This window comes from Pteropus medius, unplaced genomic scaffold (assembly GCF_902729225.1).
Source record: "Pteropus medius unplaced genomic scaffold, Ma_sr-lr_union100, whole genome shotgun sequence".
Taxonomy (NCBI): domain Eukaryota; kingdom Metazoa; phylum Chordata; class Mammalia; order Chiroptera; family Pteropodidae; genus Pteropus; species Pteropus medius.
The window spans coordinates 3,615,239-3,627,612 of NW_024356336.1; the positions used below are offsets into that span (position 1 = coordinate 3,615,239).

A 12,374-nucleotide genomic window follows, 5' to 3' on the forward strand; every position below is an offset into this window, starting at 1 on the left:
GGAAGGAAGGAAGGAAGGAAGGAAGGAAGGAAGGAAGGAAGGAAGAAAAAGAAATCAGCCTGCTCTGAACTTAGGTGACAAGATTGAGAAAAGTAGGTTCAAGCCTAGAATTTGGAGTCACAGACCCGGGTTGGATTCTGCCTGGTTACTCACCAGTTGTTTAAGATAAGACTGGACAAATCACTCACTCCTTCTTGCCTTCGTTTCAGTGTCTCTAAGATGAAGAATGATCAGCACATTGACAATTGTTGCACAAAGTACCTGGCACAGAATAGCTTTGCAAGTGTGGTTATGAGGATTGAAGATGGTGAAGCAGATGCAACATGTTACATCAAGAAGGACACATCAAGTGACCTCCAGCCATGTGAATATCATCCCATAAGCCACTGGGTCCAGGCACTGCCAGCTAGCAGTAAGCAGCTGATAATAGCTCTGGAGGGAAGGAGGTACGTCTACAGAGATCAAATTTTATGATAGGAAAATAAGGATGAGGGCTATTTTCCTGATTTGTGGATTGTTTTATGCGCATCATCTTACATTGGTATAAAACTGACATTGCATTTAGTTATTCATTTCTCAAATGGCCTTTATGAAAAAGAATATGACTTTGTGGTGGCCTGGGAAAACCAGACTTCATTCACTTCTGTTGCTGGTGGAGACTCCGTCTCTGCTGCAAGCTCTGGCAGGGGGACTGTGTTCTGGGGACACATTGTGCTAAGATCCCCGTCCCCAGATAAAAATGCTTAGGGGTGGTCTAGTATCAGGTGGTGGTGATTAAGAGCAAAGACTATGAAGGCTGAATGTATTCTGAACCATAACTCCATTCCCTGGCTGTGTGGTATTGGGCATGTTACTTAACCTCTCTGTGCTTCAGTGTCTTCAACAGTAAATGGAGACAGTTGTGGAATTGACAGGATTGTTGTTAGTACACATGAGTGCTTTGGTACAAGACCTGGAAAATAAGAAGCTCTCAGGAAGCGTGTTTATTTTTTGAGGAGGGAGAGTCCTTGTAATTTAACATTTATTCAACAGACATCGGTTGAACATCCACTGGGAGCTGGTTCCTGGGCTGAACAAGGCAGATGTGGTCCCTGCATGCACAACCTGGAATAGACATGGAGGGACAATTCCACAGAGGCCTCTTTAATCGTAACTCCAGGAAAAAGTCTGGAATGAGATGTGGCTAGAGTTCCTGTGGGCCTCAAGGCCTCCAGGATCCCCTCAGTCTTGTGACCCAAGGGCTCATTGTCCTAGGACATGCAGAGGTGCTTTGGGAGGCAGTGCTCCGATCAATGTGCGCACATGACATCAAAGCAGAGACCCCAGGCATCAAGGTGACAGAAATGCAAGCTGGCGGATGTGTGGCCATGTAGCAGAGGCTGAGTTGGAGAGGCTTGGATAGCGGCTCAGACCCCATCATTTCTGAATCACGGCCACAGCCTCCATTCATAGGCTCCTGCCCAGCTGAGGCCCCTCTGAGGTCTCTGCCTCTACCTCTGTGACATGGGGGAGCTGCAGGCCTCTGGGCTACAAGAGAGGATACTGTAGTCACATCAATGTCCTGCAAGTCAGACAGAGCAGGAGGCAAAGTGGGGAGGGGCCTCGAGTGGATATCGAAAACCACAGCTCAAGACTCAGATTTCTTGCTTTGCATATGACATTTGAGAAGTAACCTCTTTGTGTCTTTAGTTTCCCTATCCAGAGAATAGAAATAAAAATACCACCTCCTAAAACCACTGTGAGGATAGATGAAATGAACCATTTGAAGGAACTTTATCAAAGGTAGCAGAGTATGTCATCAAAGAGCAAGACTGGACTCAGGAGAGACACAAGGCTGGGTTCAAAACCCAATGCTACCCGTTATTTGCCATGAGCGCATCATCTGACTGAACCTCTCTGGCCTCAGTCTCCCCATCTGTAAAATAAGGATAGTGGAAACTATACTTCAATCTTTGGTCTAATGTGAGGTTTAAAAAAATATTAGATTAAAAACACATAGCCCAATACCCAGCAGGGAGCAAGGGCTCTCTAAATGATAGGTAATATAAAATCAGCAGTCAACAAGTGTATTTGAGCACCTACTAAGTGTTGATCACCTTTCTAGGTAGTTGTGATAGACCAGGGAACAGGACAACTCCTGTAGAGCTTATAGGAGAGATAGGCATAGATAAGATGAAATAAACTATGTAATAAGGTAAATAAGGGTAAGTGACTTTGAGAGAAAATAAGGCAGGCAGATGAGATAAGGAATGTTGAGGGGGTTGGAACCCTGGTGAGATAGCCAGAGAAGGCCTCCGTGAAAAGATGACATCTAAGTAAAGAGCCAAAGGCGGCAAAGAAATGAGACATGGAATCATCCAGGGCAAGAGTGGTCTAGGCCGAGGTAGGACCAGTACAAAGGTCCCGGGATGCATGTCAGGGGCTAAGGACAGGGACAGAAGCAGGGAATGGGGTCAGAGAGGTTATGGGGCAGATCGGGCAGGGCCTTATGGTCATTGTAAGGGCGCCGGCCTTTACTCAAAATAAGATGGTAGCCGTGGGAGGATCCTGAGCACAACAGTTATGCGATTTGACAAGTTCTGATTTGACAAGAGCACTTTGATGTGTTGAGTGCACACTAATGGGGCAAAGTTGGACACAGGGACCCAATTAGGATGCCATGGTCCAGACAGGAGGTGATAGTGGTAGCTGTTGAGGGGGTGAATATTATCATGGCCAAACTTACCAAGTCATTACATACATGTTATGTAATGACTTGGTAAGTTTGCCAGGCTCACAGTAGGAGCTTGTGCATGCCAGGCTCACAGTAGGAGCTTCCTCCCAGTTGTCAGCCCCCTGATGGCTGATCCTGCCTGCAGTGGTTGCCCCCAGCTCCCAGCCAGAGTTATGTCTTCTCAGACGGTTGTCAGCCACCCCTTGACTGCAGCCTGCCAGGCCGAGATATGTCAGTGCCTTTAATCTTCCCCAGAGCCAGTCTCCCCTTCCCCTTAATCATAGCAGCTGACGTGCACCAACCCCGTTCAAACTTGTCTAAATCTGTCTGAGACTGAGGGGCCCAGAGTGAACTCTAAATGCTCTCCAGACAACCACAGAATTGTTCCAGCTGGAAGAAGCCTCAGAGAGTCCCAAGTCTGGGGTTCCCATTTCTTAAAAAATTAAGAATTGGTGAGGGCAAGTCTCCTTGCTCACCAGTTAGTTGCACAGCAGATTAGTTGCAAAGCCACTACTGGACCTCAGTTCTGGGTTCCAGCTCTGTATTCTCTACCTCCAACTGCAATGGACCCCACCCTTGGAGGAATATTTCGCTTCTTTCACTGGAAGACCTTATCTCTCCACTGTACATGCCACAGTCCCCGCCTCTGCAGACTTGAGGAGTGTTGGGTTTAACCACATCTGATGGTGACCTTGGAGTTCACTGTGACCCTTGGATTCGCTCACTTCAGTTGGCCATTTGGTAACCAGAACTGTCTTCGTTCAGAGCTGCCATGCAGGAAGAAGAGAGCATGGAAAAAGCAAGGTTGGATACAGGGTACCCAGGCAAGACCCGGCACTGGGAGGTGGGAAGGAGGGGTCTCTGGGTGCTTCCCAGATCTTTTCTTGACTTCCCCTGGCTGGCGCTGTCGGGGCACTTGCTTTTCCAGGTGATTAAGACTGCTCCCAGCACCGTCACCAACACGGTGTCATCACTCTGCTGATCTTTGCTCAGATAGCAGGTGAAAATAGCGGAGCAGTTCCAATTCGCATTTCTCTTATTACAAATGACGCTGAGCATCTTCTTACTTGTTTCAGAAATATTTCCTTCTCAATTCATACTACTTCTTAATGGAGTAAAATAATTAGATGTTTTTCTGTGATACAAATTTCAAATGTTTTCCCCAATTTTTAAATTTTTTTGCATAGATTTCACAATGTGGATTTTTTATTTAGTTGACTTTATTGATATCTCCTTTTGTTGTTCCTATATCAGTTTTACCTCATAATTTATTCATTTACCATTCATTAAAAAGTATTGATTGTATATCTACTGTTGGTCAGGGAATACAGGATTAAACAGGACAAACTAGACCCCTTGCCCTCACGGAGCACGGAGTCGGGGAAATAGAAGATAAGCAAGAAACTGATGTTGAGATGACACTTTCAGAGAGTGGCAAGTTCAATGATGAAAATGAAAAAGATGACATAAAAAGTTAAGGCTGGTAGAGGACCTGTTTTAGATTTTATTAGTTACATACTGCTGAGCAATAAATTACCGTTTAGCAGCTGAAAACAGTCCGCATTTATTATGCAACTGTTTCTCTGGGTCAAGAGTCTGGGCAGGACAAAGCTGGGTGTCCTGCTCAGGGTCTCACAGGCTGTATTAAGGTGTCGGCTGGACTGTATTTTCATCTGAAGACTCAGCTAGGGAACAGTTGCATCTACGTTCCTTCAGATTATTGGCAGAACTCAGTTTCTATGGCTGTTTGACTGAAGGCCCAAGTGTTCTGCTGGCTGTCAGCTGAAGACTGCCCCATTGATCTTAGAGGCCATTTCTTAAGGCAGCAAGGAGGATCTCTTGCCTCAGGAAAGGCCTAATCCCACTTTTAAGGGCTTTGCCCGATTAAGCAAGGCCCACCCAGAATACACTCACCTTTGTTCCATAGCAAACCTAATCACAAGAGTGATGTTCCATCACCCTTGCCATTCTTATTGGTTAGCAGCAAGTCATAGGCCCCGTACTCACTCAAGGGGAGGTGATTACACAAAGGTGTGCACATCAGGAGCAATGTAAATGGGTGCAGCCATTATGGAAAACAGTATGAAACTTCCTCAAAAAACTAGAACTACCATATTGTCCAGCACTTTCGCATCTAGATATTTATCCAAAGGAAACGGAAGTGCTAACTTAGAAAGGTATCTGCACCCCCATGTTCATTGCATCATTATTTACAACAGCCAAGACAGGGAAACAACCTAAGTGTTCATCAATGAATGAATGGATAAAGGACACGTGGTATATATACAATGAAATATTATTCAAGCCATGAAAAGGACATTTTGCCATTTGCAACAACATGGATGGACCTCAAGAGCATGACATAAGTCACAGAGAAAGACATATACTGTATGATATCACTTATATCTGAAATCCAAAAATGAACAAACAAATAAACAAACCTGAACTCATTGATATAGAGAACAGATGGGTGGTTGTCAGAGGTGGGGTTTTGGAGAAAGTGGGCAAAATGGGTAAAGGTGGTCAAAAGGCACAAACTTCCAGTTATAAAATAAATAAGTCATGGGGATGTAATATACAACATGGTGACTATGGTTAATAATATTGTATTATATATTTGAAAGTTGCTAAGAGGATAAATTTAAAAGTTCTCGTCTCAAGGAAAAAAATTGTAATAACGTATGACAGATGTTAACCTGACTTGTGGTGATCATTATACAACATACACAAATATCGAATCATTGTGTTGTACCTGGAACTAATATAATGTCAATTATATCTCAACTTAAAAAAATTATTGGGGGTCACCCTAGGATCTCTCTGCCACATAGATTTTGTTGAAGAAGACCTTGGAGAAGAGATGATAGTTAAGCTTAACCACAAGGAAACAATCATGCACACATAAGAGGAAACAGTTTTCCTGGCAGAGGGAACAGCAAGCGCAAAGCAAATTTTAAAAGTCGGGTGACAGGAGTTTATCGAATAGAGGTGGATGGGATGGCACAATAGACAAATGCACTGCACAGTGAAATGAAATGAAATGAAATGAACAAGAAGTAGATCTAGGACCTCAGGACTAGAAGTTGGGAGACCCAACCTCAAATCCCAGGCCAGCCCCTCACTTGCACAGTAACCCTGGGCCTCTCCCTTTCCTCCTTGGCCTGAGCTGCCCCTCTATGGACCAAGGGTGATCAAGTCTGATGGCCTTGAGGACCTTTCTAGCTTGAGCAACCCTAGAGTCTCTGATAGACTGAATTACATCTCCACCTAATTAGCCAATGACACCAAATTAATTAAGGCCTGGGAAAGTGATTATGTCTACTTCAGACTTTCTCACGCTTCTTGGATATCATTGGGGGAGGAAGGGGGAGAGAATAAGAGCAAAGAATGCAAGCACACTCAAGGGGACAGGAGTGGGGGCTCTCAATCCGCCGGAATCAACGCACAGTATTCTGGACCCTGGCTGGAGCACGGCGGGTCTGCACAAATCATTAAGCCCCCTCGCCGGGCAAGAGGCTCAGCCAGGGCCCAGCCCTTCTCACTGACAATCCATACGGAGTTAGTTTGGCCCCACGAAGTGTAGAGATCAGATTTCTCTGCTCATCTTTGCCATGGAAAAGCAGACACGTGGTGGTAGTTGGGAGTTTGGGGTTTGCTGGGAATTTTATTCTTAATTTTTTCAGTCAGTTCCAGAGGAAACATTGACTTTCAGCCGAGCTGATGGAAAGACAGAGTGGGCCCCAATCAGAGTAGGACTCCATCCAGATTGCTCTGCATCTCTTACTGGGAGAACAGGCTATTCCCCACCAGTACTGGGCCAGGACAGAGAGACGATGGGTGTTCCGAACACTGTGTTCTATTATGTGGTCACCTCAAAAGCACAAAGTTCCAAGAGGAGCCTGAGTGAATGGGAGGTGTTGAAAGCAACTGTTAAGGGTCTAGGTTCAGAAGGGAGAGTTGGGCATTCCACTGACGTGTCATCCAGACAGGGGACCCATGGTCCTCCACTGTCAGGAGATGGGAAATTTGGCAAAAAAGCCCCAGGGTGGTATCGATTGATACTGTTTTTGGAAACAGCTTTATTGTTTTTTATAAAATTGACACTTTCCAGTTGTATTAAAAAAAAAAAGGGAAGGAGGGAAGAAAGAGAAAGAGAGAGAGATAAAGAGGGAGAAGGAGGACAGATATTGCAAAGAATAAGGAACAAAATAAAAGTCCCTTTAGTGACTCTGGATGAGTCCCTCGAGACTGTAAGTCCCTTGAGGGTAGGGGAGGCTGTGTCGTGTCTCACTCGTACCCTCGGGGTCTTTATTAAGAGGGAAAGGTGCTCACGCAGGGAAAACATGGTGACCTCTGAGAGTCTTCTAAAATGACCATCCACGTCCAACTGATTGGAAACCGTGCGCGGCATAGAGACGGAGGCAGGACCCCAGTGTGCCCACCCTCCTGCCTCTCCAGGATCTGGTGCTGCGTCCTGAAGGTGGCAGATTGTGTCTGAGTCCACTTCCTGTGGCCTTGGGAGGTACCAGGGAGGGAGGGGACAGGCAGGGTGTGGTTTCTGGGATACATAGAAGAAAATTCCAGGAGAAGATTAGGCACGGGTATGGGATGAGGGCACAGGGCTCTGGCCTTCATTCACGCCCTGCAAGCTGGTGACACTTGTTTTTGGTTCATGAAAAGGCAAGTGGCATCTGGATGCCCAAATAGGGAATAATTTTCTCCTCGATTATTTTCCTCTGATGATAATCTCCTAATTAGAATATGAGATGTTCAATTACACAATGAGAGAGCATCCAATGGCAGAGCACTCCGAGTCATGCTTGTTGTTTACGACAGAATGAGCGGTTATCCTTCCCTCTTCTTAAAACAGAGAAAACTGAGGCTCTGGGAATTGATATGACCTCCTCAAGGTCCCGTGGTTACTCAGCAGCAGAGAAGGATAAACATACAGACATCCTCACACCTGATCTTCCTCTTATCTCTCCAGCTTCATTTTCCACCCTTCTCTCTCGTGTTTTGCCCAGCACCAGTTGTGAACCACGCCCATCTTCCACCTTGTAGTTCCTCACCTCCACACTGCTGCCCATGCTATTTCTTCTCTTGGGAAGTCTTTCTCCCTTTCTGGGAATTTCCAAGCTGTATCTGAAGATTCATTTAAGATGTCCACCAGGCTGCCTTCCCTGATATCTGCAGTGAAGAAACAGCTCCCTTTTTCCTGCACCATATTTGTACCATTTATATTTTTTGTTGCAATCTTCTAGTATATCTCCCCAACAAACTAGCGTGCTTGAAAGCAGTAGCTGTGTTCTACTTAGTTCTGCTCCCCTACAGCTACACACAGGTAAATATCTGTGGAATGAATGAATAAATTTTGAATTTATAAATATTCTCATAACTGTCTGCTAAAATGGCAACTGTCATACTAATCTGCTTCCTTCGGCACCAGGCACAAACAGAGACACGTGGGTACCAGTGGCTTATCACTGTGGTGCTCAGCTGAATGTAACAGTGCTCTTTGTTCTGTTCCAGTGCCATGTGACCTCCCCTTTAAGCAGATGGGAAGGGCTCACCCCATTCTCTCCCTTCCAGGAAAGCAACATGCCCTCTGTCCCTTGAGCTGTCACCAGTAGTGTGCTAAAGTTGATAGCTCCTCAATGATATCTTTTATAATTTTAATATTAATTATAAATATTTCTCTTAATTTTCTAATGAAATGTCCTTCTGTCAAAGCCTATCAACCCTAGAACCAGAAAAGATGGAAATGATAAATGTCCAAGAATCCCTGGAAATCAAGGTAGCTTCCTTGCCATCACAATTGTTGGTCTCACGCCTTGAACACTTGTTTCCACAGCCAGTGACTGTATGACCTTGAACACATCGATGACCTCTTCTGAGCCTCTGTCTCCCCACCAATAACATGGAAATAAATGCACTGCCTACTTCACAGAACTGCTGTGAGAGAACTCCACGCAGTGTCAGGCATGCACCGAATGAGTATAGTTATTATTGTGGCTGTGGCTGTTTTTAATAGTAGAACAGCTAAAGCCTGACTGCCTGGGTTTCAATCCTGGCCTTGCCACTTAGCTAGCTGGGCAACTTCCGACAAGTGCCTGATGTTTCTGGGTCTTTGTTTCCTCATTTGTCAAAAAAGAGATATAGTTCTTACCCCACAGGACTGTTGTGAGGATTAAATGAGATAATAAATGTAAACTAGCACTTAGAATGGTGGCAGACTCATAGTGAGTGCTCAGTAAATCATAGGCATATTGGGTTGCTGTTGCATTTATTATCTTTTTCAAAGCTGCTTATGTATTCTGGATTTAGAGATAAAATTCTAAAAGATTGCAGCCAAAAGAAATCTCAGGAATCATGAGAAGAGATTCTTCCCATTGCTCAGCTGGCCAAACAGAGGCCCAGATTGGCTAGACCAATTGCCAGAGATTGCAAAGTCCAGACAAAGGCAAAGACTTCCTGGACCCCAGCCTCTCCCTCCTGAGCCCCTTAGTGGGAGGTGGCTGGGTGGAAGCTGGCATTCATAGAGGACCTGTTCTCAAGACTTCACTGAGATCCTTCTCCCACACCTTTCTGCCCCATAGGAATCATGGGTCGTCATGGGTCGTATTACCTGGTAACAAGGACTTTCTGGGAAGGAGCTGTTCCCGTCTTCTGGTGTCATCACTGTTCTCCCCACCTCCAGAACTGCAGGGTTCCAGAAAGAACTCTTCTTCCTCTTCCAAGACTAAGGTAGGGACTAGGGTACTAGGAGAGAACTCCCAGCCACTTTGAAGGCAACATTGACCCTGGAAGGAAAGTCAAGACACAAAAGGAAGGAGGAATTCTTGAATACATTCCAGACATTGAACCTGACACAGCCCTGCCCTTCTGGAAAGCACATTCTACTTGGGAGATGGCAAGAAATGAGTCAATATTAAAATGGTGATGAAATAGAGGGAACCAGACCTTTTAGATGAGGAGATCAGAGAAGGTTATGTTATTGCGTGCTCACACACAGTGCCCCAGGCCCCCAACCAGTCCCCAGATGGATTTTCCCAGGAACCCTATTGGTCAAAATGCAAATTAACTCTTGGAGAATTGCCCAGATATCCCAGAGTTCCTAAGAAGTTTGTAGACCAGATCCCCTTTAGCAGCATTCAAATCCTCAATCCTCCCTCCACCCATCTCTGCAGCGTGACTTTGAACAACGTACTTACTCACTCTGAACCTTGGTTTTCTCATCGCTAATACAAGATGGTTATAGGAGGAGTCAACCATAGGGTTGACGGGAGGAGTCAAGGAGATCATACATAAGAAAACACATAGCTATGGCTCAAAAATGTTAGCCATTATTTTTTTCTTTATCCTTTCACCTCTTTTTCTGTCCACTTTTTTTCTATACTCCATCTTCCCTCTCTCCAGGATTTTATACTTCTTTCTCTTCATCTTTTCTCTTTCTCTGCACCTACTCCTCTTTCTCCTCCTTCTCTTTCTTGACTCTTTCTCTTCTCCTCCAAGTGAATATCAGAATAAATTTCACTCTAGCAGGGCTAAGAACACAGATGCCCTCTGGCTATCTCCCAGTGGCCAAAGCAAGAACACGTTCTGCCCAGGTGAGCAAAATGAGAAAGTCTGGCTGGGTGACGCTGCTGGCCAGACTCCTGGGGGTAGATGTGCAGAGGGCGCCTCACTTCATTTCCTGGGCACTGAGGTTGTGGCTGAATCAGTCTCCTCACTGTCTGCATGTGCCTCCCTTTCTTCCATCAATGTAGAGGATAAATATATTATGACCATATTGTTGCAGTGTGGGAGGGGCTTGGGGCTCCTCTCAAGAACTGAAAACAAAGGCATATTGCTTCTAACTTATTTTAGCAGTTTTTAGTAATATAATTTTCAGTTCGCTTGGCTATCAAAAACACACTTTTTCCCCTTTTCTTCTCACCAAAAAAGGTGAAATAGATCTGGGCTGTGCTGGGGGTGCTAGTGGCTTAGTTTTTCTTCCTTTTTTTTTTTATCCGAACTAATTTCTCCATGCTGTGGAGAATTTGTCACATGCGCAGGTCTGTTTGATTTCATTAAACAGAATATTTAAGCATAAAAATTGTTTAATCGCCTTGTGTCATTATGAGATGAATTTCATTTTGCATACATTTGCATATTTCATCAGAATTAAGGCTGCTAATATGCAAATGAGAGACAGGTTGCGGCTGAGGTGTTTATTGTAATAGCTGCAGGCTGTTCCACTTGGACAGCTTTCTAGGTGGTGGGGAAGGAGGGGGAGGGAGGACTTGGGGTGGCTAAGAGACCTTCAAGAAGCCGTTGGGTTTCTGGAGCTTCCGCCTTGCTGGAGCAAAGATAAATGGGCGTGGCCTGCCTTCCTGCCCTAGGAGACTGGCCAATCAGAACAGACTGGGCTGGGGGAGGTGAGAAGAAGACCCGCCGTCTGCCCCAAAGGCTCCTGGGAGCCAGCGGGTACCAGGGCTGTGATTAAGGACCAGGGCGAGGTTGAGGCATTGCTATTGGCCCAGATGCCCCCTCAGGATGGGCAGATGACATTCTGAAGGCCTCCATAGCCTTCTCTCTGCTCCTTCTTCCTCTGCCTGCTTTTTTTCTTTCCCTTTGTTTTCTCCATGGCTTTGTTTCAAGACCTATTGAGTTTTTTACCCTTTATTTCTTCCTCTTTGTTTTTCCCTTACACATTTACTCCTGTGCTTTCTTCCATCCAGAATGGGTTGGCATCCTTGTCTATTGTCTTTTTTTTTTCTCCTCTGCTTCTTGCCTGCTTTGTTTTGTTCCCCACCCTGACTTACTGGTACCCTTCCTCTCCTTAGCTCCCATTTCACTTTCTCTTTCCTCCATCACAGCCCCCTTTCCTCCCCACCCCGCCAGCCTAGAGGGCGTCTGCTGCAGCCACAAATGGTTTGCCGTGGGGACAGAATAGGCAAGGCCTCATGCATAGCCACTTTGTCCATCCATCTGAGATCCTTGATGAATGCCCGCCCTCATTTGAAGGTCAGAGATTAGATACATACCATTTTCTCCTCCAGGGCCTGCACTGATTGTCCCCAGGAGAACAGGTTCGAGTCACCCCCCAGGCACAGACCAAAGAAAGGGGAACTGGTGTTTGGTGCATAATGAGCCAGTTGTGAGATCTCTGAGGGATTTGATAAAGACACCACTTTCAAAAGAAAATAGCAAGGATGATCCCCCCACCTCCTTTTCTGTACAGTCAGTGATTGGTCACAACACTTCCGCAAAGATGAGTGAGGGCGATTTGGAAAAGGGCCATTCGTACATAGCAAACCTGAAAGACAACTTGAGCAAGACGCTGGCCTGAACAAACCTAGCCTTGTCTCCAGGCCTCAGTTTCCCCTGCTATCTCTTGGGAGTCTCTGAAGACTTCTCTAGCAGTTGCAGGCAAAAGATGATTTGGAAAGGGCAGGATAGGTTCATTAAATCAACCACTCTTTATTAAGTATCTACTGTATTAGTGAATACCGAGGCAGCTGTAAACAAGACAAGGCCCTTGCCCCCTGGCAGCTGACACTTGGATAGGGAAGGCAAACCACAGGAGGTGTGATCATGTCAAGTAGTGACAAATGCCATAAGTGGAGAGGTGGACAGTGACTAGACCCTACCACATCCCTTTCTATTGCTCTCTTTGGCT

The 12,374-nt window shown here is 45.5% G+C and overlaps 1 long non-coding RNA gene across 1 annotated transcript in view; it reads right to left on the bottom strand.

Annotated features, from left to right (window-relative positions):
• LOC120601914 (uncharacterized) overlaps window positions 1–9,544 on the bottom strand; it is a 24,997-nt gene extending 15,453 nt beyond the window's left edge. The window contains exon 1 of the long non-coding RNA XR_005652588.1: window positions 9,339–9,544. This is a non-coding gene — a long non-coding RNA (uncharacterized LOC120601914). The remainder of the gene's footprint in view (window positions 1–9,338) is intronic.
• Window positions 9,545–12,374: the final 2,830 nt, after the last annotated feature.